Source organism: Chionomys nivalis, chromosome X (genome assembly GCF_950005125.1).
Source record: "Chionomys nivalis chromosome X, mChiNiv1.1, whole genome shotgun sequence".
In the NCBI taxonomy this organism is placed as follows: domain Eukaryota; kingdom Metazoa; phylum Chordata; class Mammalia; order Rodentia; family Cricetidae; genus Chionomys; species Chionomys nivalis.
In genome coordinates this window covers 75,367,159-75,378,540 of record NC_080112.1, presented here as the reverse complement: position 1 = coordinate 75,378,540, position 11,382 = coordinate 75,367,159, and the positions used below count along the sequence as shown (strand labels likewise).

Below are 11,382 nucleotides of genomic sequence, written 5' to 3'. Positions count from 1 at the left end.
GCTATACAATGAAATTGTACCGAAATTCTATTCTGTGGCAAAGTTAAGAAACCTGGCTTCACCTGAGTGGAGATCTCTAAAAGAACTCAGGTACAGTTCGCAGCATGGTGCCAGTCTCCTTCAGCTGACAATGCAAGGCTATCCTGTGAAAATACCAGAAGGCCTATCCACGTTGCATAGAACAAAACATTACATCGGGACAGCTACAACAGTCATGAAGAACCTGGGAGAAGCATAGAAGAGATTTTCAATGTGGAGCAAGGGCTTTTTGTACCCAGAACTAGTAGGATGCATGTTCTAAAAAGACTGGAGAGATCACTGAGTTTTCACTCCTGGCTAATCTTTATGCTTACTGGAAGAAGGAAACAGATGACAAAACAGATGCTAAAAACAGACTGGCTAAATGATGGAGTTCCCCATGACAGAGCCAATTTGAAAATATCTTTTTTCCTTCCTTCATTTCTTTCTTCCGTCTTTCCCCTCCTCTCTCTCCATTCCTATCTTCCTATCTCTCTTTTTCTTTTTCTTCATCACTCCCTCTCCATTTATGAGTTGTTCAAAATAATCTGTCAACCACTAGCTGACCATTAATGTGTAGATTAGAATTTAGAATCACCATAAAAACATACCTCTGCGTATGTCCATGAGAGTATATTCATAAAGTTTTAAATAGGCAAGGAAAACTCACCCAGAATGTAGATGACACCATCATGTAGGCTGGTCCCAAATTGATAAGAAAGGAGAAAGTAAAGTCAACATCAACATGTCTCTCTTGGCTTCCTGACAGCAAAAGTAATGTGACGAGACACCCTCATGCTCATGCTATCATGAGTTCTTTGACGTGATGGACTCTGTCTCCTGGAACTATAAGCCCTAATACGCCCTTTCTTCGATAAGTTGCTTTTGTTTGGTATTTGAACACAGCAAAGAATAACTCATGTATCAAGTGTGAGGGTAGCTTGGGCTACATAGCAAGCTCCAAACCAAATTATGCTACATAAAAATGACCTTTTCTCAAAAAAAAAAATGGGGTGGGAGTTGAAGAGATGGCTCATCTGTTAAGAGTACTTACTCTTCTTTCAGAGGGTCAAGGTTCAATTCCCAGCATCCATCTAGTGACTTACAACCATCTATAACTCCAGTCCCAGAGGATCCAACACCCTCTTCTAGGTGCTGAGGCATCAGAAATGGATGAGGCACACAAAGATACATGCAGGCAAAACACTTATACCAATTTTTTAAAAGTCATTGTACAGAACCAGTAACCCACAAGAAGCAGCAACAAAAAAACCTCATGGAATGAGAAAAGTCTCAAAATAACTACATTATAGTTTGAGGGGGTAGCTCAGTAGTACAGTGCTTGTCTAACATAAATAATGAGACTCTGGATTCTATCACCAGGATAAAAATACAAATACAGTATCTTAGGCTGAAATAATCACAAAAAGATGTTAAACTTATACAGTTTTCTTTTTCGTTTGCATCCCCCCCAGGGCCAGGGTTTCTCTGTGTAACAGTCCTGGCTGTCCTGGAACTCAATCTATAGACCAGGCTGGCCTCAAATTCACAGAGATCCACATGCCTCTGTCTCCTGAGTGCTTGGATTAAATATGTGCACTACCGATGCCCAGAAAATTACCCAGTTTTCAACTAAATTAGTGAGGCATTTAAAGAAACAAGAAGGATGGTTCAGTGATTAAGAACATGTATTGCTCTTGCAGAGGACACAAGCTGAGTTCTCAGCAGCCAAGTCGGCCGCTCACAGACACCTGTGACTGCACCTCTAAGGGATCTTTTACCCTCTTCTGGCCTTCACGGTTTATGCATGCATGTGCACAAACACAGACACTCATACACACAATTAAAAATAAATCTTAAAAGAAGAAAGAAATAAGAAAAGGTGGTCTGCTTTCAGGAAATAAATGACATAAAGCAGGACAGGATGACAGCTGAGTAGTCATTTGCCCACTAGCACCCTAAAGTAAGCAGTTAGCCACACAACAACTTACCTCCCCAGGGGCAGAATGAATCAGTGGGGGGGCACAGAGTCTCCATCTGTTCTGCTAAAATACAAAGACACTCTGAAGGTAGCAAAAAATCACTTGTGTTGTCCTTCCCCCAACTCCAAAGAGCCTATTTTGGGGATACATGTCTGATGTGTGACCATGGTCTGTATTCTGTCAATTATATTTTAAATAAACGCTGATTGGCCAGTAGCCAGGCAGGAAGTATAGGTGGGACAACCAGACAGGAAGTAGAGGTGGGTCAAGGAGAACAGGAGAATTCTGGAAAGAGGATGCAGTTGTGGGCCCAGACACGGAAGAAGCAAGATGTGACTGCCTTGCTGAAAAAGTTACCAAGCCATGTGGCTAACATATACTAGAATAATGGGCTAATATAAATTATAAGAGCTAATAAGAAGCCTGAGCTAATGGGCCAATCAGTTTATAGTTAATGTAGACCTCTGTGTGATCTCTTTGGGACTTAACGACTGTGGGAACAGGGCAGGACAGAAACTCCTACAACACATGTCTCCTGCCCAGGCAGATAGAGAGAATTAAGCCTAGGTCTTAGTCTTGAAACCCAGACCCCAGACCTCTGTGACACCTAGTGCTAGGTAAATCCCCATCACTCTTGTTATCTGAGCCACTGGAACGGAGGAAGGCAAGCTTAAAGGATATTTTAGTAACATGGGACTCTTCTTGGTTTGGGGTCTACACACCCTACTTCTAATAATGCTCTTGGCAGCCTAGCTCCCTCACTCATATGAACTAAACACATACACACCCCACTCTGAGCAATGCATTTAGTAACCTGTTGCATGTAGCTGCACACCACATTTCAAACAATTTCTCCTTTCTTAATAACCATCAAGTTTGGACAAATTATTTCTCAACATATTCCCATTTATGTCAAGGTACAATTTATGTATGTGTATCCATGACACAGCCTGAATTGGGTTGGGGTACATGCACAATAAGACAAAATGGTGTCCTCAAGTAAACTTTAGGAGAGAATCCTCTGTTTACCTTATCATGCCTATGTATAATTGAACAAGCATATAATTGAAATCAGATGTATTATGGGATGGGACATAAGAAGTAAGCAAAGATGGATATAATCTAAGCCTATCAATCAAAATAGAATACTCTGTAAATTATATCCATAGCAACCTCCCCTATCCCTTGCTTTTAATTTTTTCAAGTCAGAGTCTGGCTATCCAGGAACTCCTTATGTAGACCAGGCTTCCCTTAAACTAAAAAAGATCTGCCCAACTATGTCCCCTGAATCTGGGATTAAAGACATGTGTCACTACATGTGACTGCAAACTGCTTCTCTTGAACTTCGTGAAAGGAAAACCCAAATAGTAATAGGGGTCTTTCGGTATCTTCAACTGTGACCTCTGACCCACCTCTCTCTTGCAGCCATCCAGATATTTTCTACTGATTTGCTAAAGCTAAAAAAAAAGTTCCATTGCTACCTTTGTAAATACATGTGGGCTTTTATTTTATTCTTGATTAAGAGACCAAGAACTTGAGAACATCTAATCCCAAACACTGGTAACTGGATTGTGTTAGGCTAGGCAACAGAGAGCAGCCACCATCCCTCCTCAACCTCCACTGGCACAGGTGATCACAAGACTCTGGCACCAGAGGAGCAGGTAGAAGAGTGAGCACAGGACTTTGACTTGGAGTCAGATATGGGATTAAGGCTGTGTGCCCTTTGGGACAAAGCGGGGAAAAGGGAAAGAGAGATATGTCTCCATTTCCCCTTCTCTGCCTTAAGTGTCTCCTCTCCTGTTACTTCTCTCTTTCTCATTTACTACAACACTAAATGTGGGTTCTGGAGTACACCAGTGATGACAGCCAAGCAGCAGCTACCGCTGCGTTCATGTATAGAAATACAGAACATGAGGGCTGGAGAGATGGTTCAGTGGCTAAGAGCATTGACTGCTCTTCTAGAAGACTCGAGTCAATTCCCAGCACCCACATGGCAGCTCACAACTGACTGTAACTCCAGTTCCAGGGGATCTGACACTCATGGCAAAACACCAGTGCACATAAAATTGATGGAGAATCTTGTTAGCCAAACATCTTTAAGAGGTGGGTCTTAGTTAAGGCATGGCTTCGCTGGGACCCAAGGTAAAACGCGTTCACCTCCAGGTGCTCACTCTCTCTGCGCCTTTTTCCACAGGACATTACTGTGCTTGGATTTCTCGTTTCCTGTTTTGTGAGTTTTTTCCCCTTATAATAAATAAAATATAATTGTTTTATCCTTAGCTAGCCTGGTTATTTCAACACTTCATGCTTAACATATTTATACTGATACAAATAAATCAGGGAAGGCAGGTTACAAATCAGAAAAATTAAGTAAGATGGAACAAAGCCCTTATAATTCTGTCCAGAAGGCAGAATTATATGGTATTCTTATGATACTAAGGGATTTTAAAGAACCTCTCAATATAGTTATTGATTCACAATATGCAGAAAGAGTTGTCTTCCAGATCCAAACCACTGAATTCATACCAGATGATACGGAATTGACTTCATTATTCATTCAGGTGCAAAACATAATCAGGAACAGGCTTTGTCCTATATACATAACACATCCAATCCCATACGGATCTGCAAGGTCCTCTAGCACACAGTAAGCAGAAATTGATCAATTATTGATTGGAAGTGTGTTGCAGGCCTCAGAATTTCATAAAAAAACATCATGTCAATAGCGAAGGTTTAAAGAAAGAAATTTCTATTACATGGCAACAAGCTAAGGAGATTATAAAGAGATGTCCTACTTGCTCTTTCTATAACCAAACACCATTGCCTGCAGGGAGTAACCCAAAGAGTACTCAAAGGAATAAAATCTGGCAAATGGATGTGTTTCACTTTGCAGAATTTGGTAAATTAAAATATGTGCACCACACCATAGACATGTATTCAGGTTTTCAATGTGCAACCCATAGACATGTATTCAGGTTTTCAATGTGCAACCTCCTTGAGCTCAGAAAAGGCTGATTCAGTAACCACACATTTATTAGAAGTTATGGCTATCATGGGTATTCCTGCACAAATAAAGACAGACAATGGTCCGGCATATGTGTCTAAGAAAATAAAATGTTTTTTTGCCTATTATAATATAAAGCACATTACAGGTATACCAAATAATCCTACAGGTCAGGCAGTTACAAAATGATCAAATCAAACTATAAAGGATGTGCTAAACAAACAAAAAGGGATGGAAACTCTCCTCAGAAATAGATGGCATAATGCTTAACTAACCTTGAATTTTCTTAACGCTAATGAGAAAGGAACAACAGCAGCAGAGAGATATTGGATAATGAAAAAAAACTTCTAAATTGAATCAACCAGTGTATTTCAAGATGTGTTGACTTCACAATGGAAACCAGGAGATGTGCTACATTGGGGAAGGTGTTTCGCTCTTGTTTCCACAAGAGAAGGAAAACTATGGATACCATCAAAATTAATAAAGGTTCGCTTTAAAAAGAAAAAATCTTTAAAAAGAGAAATGACAGCTCATGCAGAACAGTGACAACCATACAGGTCCAAGGAAAGCATATAGGGTTGGGGCAGGGAGCTGCTCTTTTTTTTCCAAAGGAAAATGGGGTTTATTTCACACAGTATCTAAAGAACGGAACAGACCAAATGCACCCACTGGTGGCAGGCAAGTCCACAACCCATTGCGTAAGTCCTTCCGGCCTCAGTCAGAGCTCTTCTCATGTTTGCTCAAGGATATTTCTTCATATGCATAGATGTGACTTTCCCAAGAGTCTAAGAGGTGGGCAGGCAGGCGGGCAGGCGAACAGACTTCAGACATTGGTTTCAGGATCGTCTGTGCCATGTAGGCATCCAACTCAGCATCCAAGTGTCCTGTAGGGTTGGACATGTATGCATCCAGTTCATCGTGTTGCTCCTTGGTCAATACAGGGTGAGTGAGGGCACCTCTCCCTCCACCTTGGCCTCCACAGTCCCCTCTTCCCCGACCTATCACAGCCCGACCTCTACCACCGATTCCACCACGACTCATAGCTCCACGCTCTAGGCCCCCTCTGCCAGGACCTCCACGACCTGGAACAGCGCCTTTTCTTGAGTCTTTTTGGGGGGCAGCTAAGGCTTGTCCACCTCGGAGGAGCAGGCTTTGACCTTGGAGCTACAGCCCACCCCTAAGCAGGCTTCTGGTGGCAAGTGCCCCAAGTAGTCCTCCTCCTCGGAGCACACCTCTCTGGATTATGGGTAGGCCTTGTCCTCCAATTGCTCCCCTGGCCAGGGCACCTTTGGGGTAGGCCTAATCGTGCCTGGGTGTTACTCTTCTTATCCAGGTGCTGCTTTAAGCTCTGCTTAAGTGTTAATGCTGCCTGGACAGAGGGTCTATTCTCCATCTGCTGGGCCCGGCTTCTGTTTCTGCCACTGGCTAGCTGCTGCTGCTGCATCGAAGCCCGAATAGTCACTGGCATCATTTGTTTGTTCTTCAGCATACCAGTAAAGCGCTCATTTAGAGACATCTTGGTGGTTATTTTTAGCACCACTTTCATGGCTAACTGTGCAGCCATCTTCAGATCCTGAGAATCGAAGGAGATGGACGCCAGCACTCCCGTCGCAGCGAGGCTGCTGCGGGGCAGGTTGGCTCACCAGGACCGCTCAGGTTAATTTGCTGGGCGGTTGGCTTAGGTGCTTGCCTAAACCGTATGATGCTAAGCTCACTCCTGGTGGCTTAGGTATCTAGTCCACTGATCCTTCTGCTTTTCAGGCCTACCCTTTCTTTCCTTTCCTTTGTGCCAGTGGGCACTGCCAACTCCTGCTTGCTACCTCCAGGAATCTCAGAATGAGACTGTGTCCAGGGTTCTGCTCTTATATTTACAGGAAAATATACACCTTCAAAAAATTCAAGAGACCATGGATGTTTGAATGCAAACAAAAGAAAAAATAACTATCCACTAAGGATCATAAAAAAAAGGAATATGACTTATGAGGTCAGGTAATGGATACACATACATTTAAACATATACATATTTATAAATATATTGAGCTGGTTTTGGAGTTGGGCAGTAGCTCTGTACTTCTCTAAATCCAAGCTTGTTAAAGGAACAGAGTTTCTGTCTCATATCGGGAGCCATATGGTATGGGACAGAAGGAAGACTTTAGGAAAAATTTTACTTTCTCCATGTCTATTTTGCCTATATCATATTCTTCATTGAATGTATGTCTCTATGAATAATGTTTAAGTTTTCCACGATAAGCAATAGATTTTCCTGCAGATCTTTTTCCTACAGTAATCTTTAAAGTTTCCAGGAAAAAGATGGGGCCCCACAGCAACAACTCCACCTGGTTGAAATGACATCATGATGCTGATAGCGCTACTATAAGACCGGTTTTAGGCTACCAGCTGCTAAAATAGGGCACCTTCTCATGATGTTCTGGCCAGAACTCCACATACGAACTTTAAAAAAAAATATATTGACTGCTCAGAAATCGTTTGTGACTATACTAGACAGTAATCTTGAAACTTAACCATCACTTTACTTTTGCAGGATCCCATAAAGAAACATTGCCATCATGACAGTGGGAAGCAATTCTAGAGGACAATGGGCCCCTCTCCAAAAAAGTTTGTTCTCAGGGTTGGAAACACTGTTTAGGGGTTATTGATTGTTACTTTGTATTGGGTAGAGGGTTGGGATGGAAACTATGTTTATTAAAAAAAAATTAAAAGGGTAATAGAGTGAATAATTATGAGCTATTAATTATGGATAATTTACATTGGTATAGTTTTTGTATATTGATACAAGTTCAAATTATATTTTTATTTCTCTTTATAATATGTGTACACCTATGCAAAGTTACTCTTTCAGATTGTATACATGCAAGTTTCTACCTCTGTTTAGGAGATTTTGTATATTGATACAACTTTTAGGATATATTTTTGTATTGTATTATACATTGTTCTTACCTCTGAACATGATACTTATACATTGGTTACATTTTTTAGGTCATTGTCCTCATTTGCTGCACAATTGTTTACAGATTATTTACTATCCTGACATGAAGCCTTAGTCTTTAAGTTATACAGATATTAAATATTATAGGTCAATAGTTGTTCATGTCTGTTATACATACAGTCAGATTAATTAGGTTATTTAAATACATAGAGATTGTATTCTGCATAGATAGGTAATCTTCAACCGCTTCAAGGATCTGTAGAATATGGCATTTAAATAATTTAGGGTTCTGTTGACACGAGACATGATTTGCTCCTGACAGCACCAATCTATTCCAGAGAGAATATTGAGCGCTGAAGCCACTCCACTTGGAGCTTGTTTTCCTCTTGGCACAATTGGCCTTTGGGCAAGGAAAGGAACTGCCTATGCCTCAACCACTGACAAAGTACATGGTATCCGAAAATGTATAAACAGATCACAAGGAAAAAGACTATCAAATCTTACCAAGACAGGGTAAGACGTGTTTTAAAATTTTTTCTGCCTCTGAAAATGGTCTGTCAGTTATGCCAGGCCTTAGCCAAAGTTGGTTGCTTCAACATTGCAAATGAGACTTTGGATGATTGCTCAGGTAGCTAATTGTCTTTGTCATATATTGCTCACTTTGGAAGCTGCTTGATTGCACTTCTTGCCTATTCAAGTATTATTATCTCCCTTCTCAGGCCTTCAATGGGGTTGAAGATTAGATAGTCATAGTAACCTTCCTCTTATGATTTAGTCAAGCTTATTTCTGATGCAAGATTTAAACTCCTTAAAATAGAATGCTTATTAAAACATTTGTCATGTGTTCCTTGCTTAATATTGCTTACATTGTTTTTCATTTTATGCTCGATATATGTTCCTATTGCATATAGTTTTATATTGGGTTTAGATCGCTCTTGTTTAGACAAAAGGGGGAGATGATGGGGAACCTTGTTAGCCAATCATCTTTAAGAGGTGGGTCTTAGTTAAGGTGTGGCTTCGCTGGGACTCAAGGTAAAATGTGTGCACCTCCAGGTGCTGACTCTCTCTGTGCCTTTTCCCGAGGGATATTGCTGTGCCTGGATTTCTCATTTCCTGTTTTGTGAGTTTTTCCCCTTATAATAAATAAAATATAATTGCTTTGTCCTTAGCTAGCCTGGTTATTTCAACATAAAATAAAAAAATAAATTAAAAAATATATGGAACCTAATTCCTGTACGAAAAAAGTTGTACACAAACACCTTAGGATCAATGGAGAAGAGGGGGGAGTTCCTGGAAGAGGACTATTCAAACCAATAAAAACCTAGACCACCTTGAAGTCAACAGTGTCGGCAGCTGTGCAGGGCTTGAGGCAGGAGGGTGCTTCTCTACCTAAGAAGTCTGCAGGCCTTACCGGTAAACCTGTTCACTTTGTACAGAGCTGTTTTTCTGTCTTTTAATTCAACAACTGGTGAAGCGTTATATAGCAGCAGTTTCCCCTCATGGAAGAAACATTCCAACCTTCAGAGAAGCTCCTTAAAACAGGATGCAAACAACTCAAAATGGCTTCAGGAAGTCCCTGAAACTGACCATAATCGTTAGCCCCCTTCTGTACCAAAGAGTAAATAGTAAAGACTGCTGAGAGTCACTCTCAGATGAGCCAAGCTGCCTGGAAAAGGCAGAGACTGGTCAAACAGCTTGAAAAGAAGCTGAGACCAAACAATTCAAGCTGCAAGAAGATTCTGAGACCAGCCAAGCAGCCTGAAAGAAGCAGAAAGGAGCCAAGTAGCTTGAAAAAAAAAAGGCAGAGAGCAGCCAAGCTGCCTGGCCAACTGAGCCATCTGGAAAGGACATTTTCCAACCTGTTGAGCTGCCTGCAGAGTGCTCCAGGTTCCCAGCTTTTGTGAGTTATCACCCAAGCTTGGGTGAACTTTTCTGCTCATGCAAGTAATCCCTCACCCATACTTCTGTAAGTGCCCCCAACAAAACTCATTGGTTCACCAAATTGGACTTTGATGGTATCTGTCCTTTGGTGTTTCACAGGTCCCTGTCTGTGGGGGAGTGGGCATGTGTGTTAAATCTCTCCAGGAATAGTTTGCCACACAACAAAGAGAGAGGATGGTAAGAGCCAATGTCTAGAAGAAACACACGGTCTGGTACATAGGCCAGACAGATGGAGCCTACAGACTGACTGGTCCCCACAGGAGGTAGAGATCGGTCAATGTGCCTCCTGAAGTGACAGCCTAGAAGTCTGGCCCAGGGCCAGATAGAATCCTGCACTACCTGATCGCAATTGGTAACTTTGGATAAGGCATTTGGACCAGGGACAGGCTTATGGAGCCCAACTTCTTCCCTCTCTCTGGTGTGTGTGTGTGTTTGTGTGTGCGCACATGTGTATATGTGTGTTCACAGGCGTGTGTAGGTGTGCTTGCTTTTACATGAGCATGGAGAGAACTCAAGGGTTGACATAATCAGTACATCTTCCTCTCTCACTCTCCACCTTATTTTTTGAGGCCTGGGTCTCACTGTCACAGCTAGTCTGGCTGGTTAGCAGGATTTTTATCACTCCCCCCAGTACTGGGATTACAAACACATGGCAACTCTACATGGTTTTTGTTTGTTATTTGAGACAGGGTTTCTCTGTGTAACAGTCCTGGCTGTCCTGAAACTTGCTCCATAGACCAGGCTGGCCTAGAACTCACAGAGATCTGCCTGCATCTGCCTCCGGAGTGCTGCGATTTAAGGCGTAATTTAAGGCATACACCACCACCACCCAGCTATACATAGTTTTTTTTTCCCATTGTGTGGAATCACATTGTGTGAATTTGGCCTTCAACTTTCTTTTTTTTTCTTTTCTTTTCTTTCTTTCTTTCTTTCTTTCTTTCTTTCTTTCTTTCATTTATTTATTTAATTTTGAGACAGGGTTTCTCTGTAGCTTTGGAGCCTGTCCTGGAACATGTTCTGTAGACTAGCCTGGCCTCAAACTCACAGAGATCTGCCTGTCTTTGTCTCCCAAGTGCTGGGATTACAGGCATGTGCCACCACTGCCTGGCTGCGTTCAACTTTCTGTATAGCCTAGATGAACTTGAACTAGTGACTCCCCTGTTGAAGGGATACTAGCCCACAGGAGTGTCTCTGGCAGGCCTTTCCTTTATTCCCCATCCCCTCTGCCTTGCTAAAAACCATTAGATTACATTACTAAAGTAAGCCACCGAGGTTTATTCCCTTACTTGGCCAATCCCTCTTCCTGAGGCTGAGTACCACAGTCCAGCAATCAGAAGCTCCTTTTGGCTCACCTAATTAATATGCCCAATTAAAATTAAACACTTAAATCATGGGATTTCCCTCTTTACCTTTATAAATGGTCATTTGCCTGTGGTCCACATCTGTCTCCTCTCTATCCAGAGGCAGTCCTTTGTCCCTCTGGGACAAAT

General features: G+C 41.8%; 1 pseudogene; it reads right to left on the bottom strand.

The window, feature by feature from the left end:
* Nucleotides 1-5,718: 5,718 nt before the first annotated feature.
* On the bottom strand, nt 5,719-6,568 carry LOC130868486 (chromatin target of PRMT1 protein-like; annotated as a pseudogene).
* Nucleotides 6,569-11,382: the final 4,814 nt, after the last annotated feature.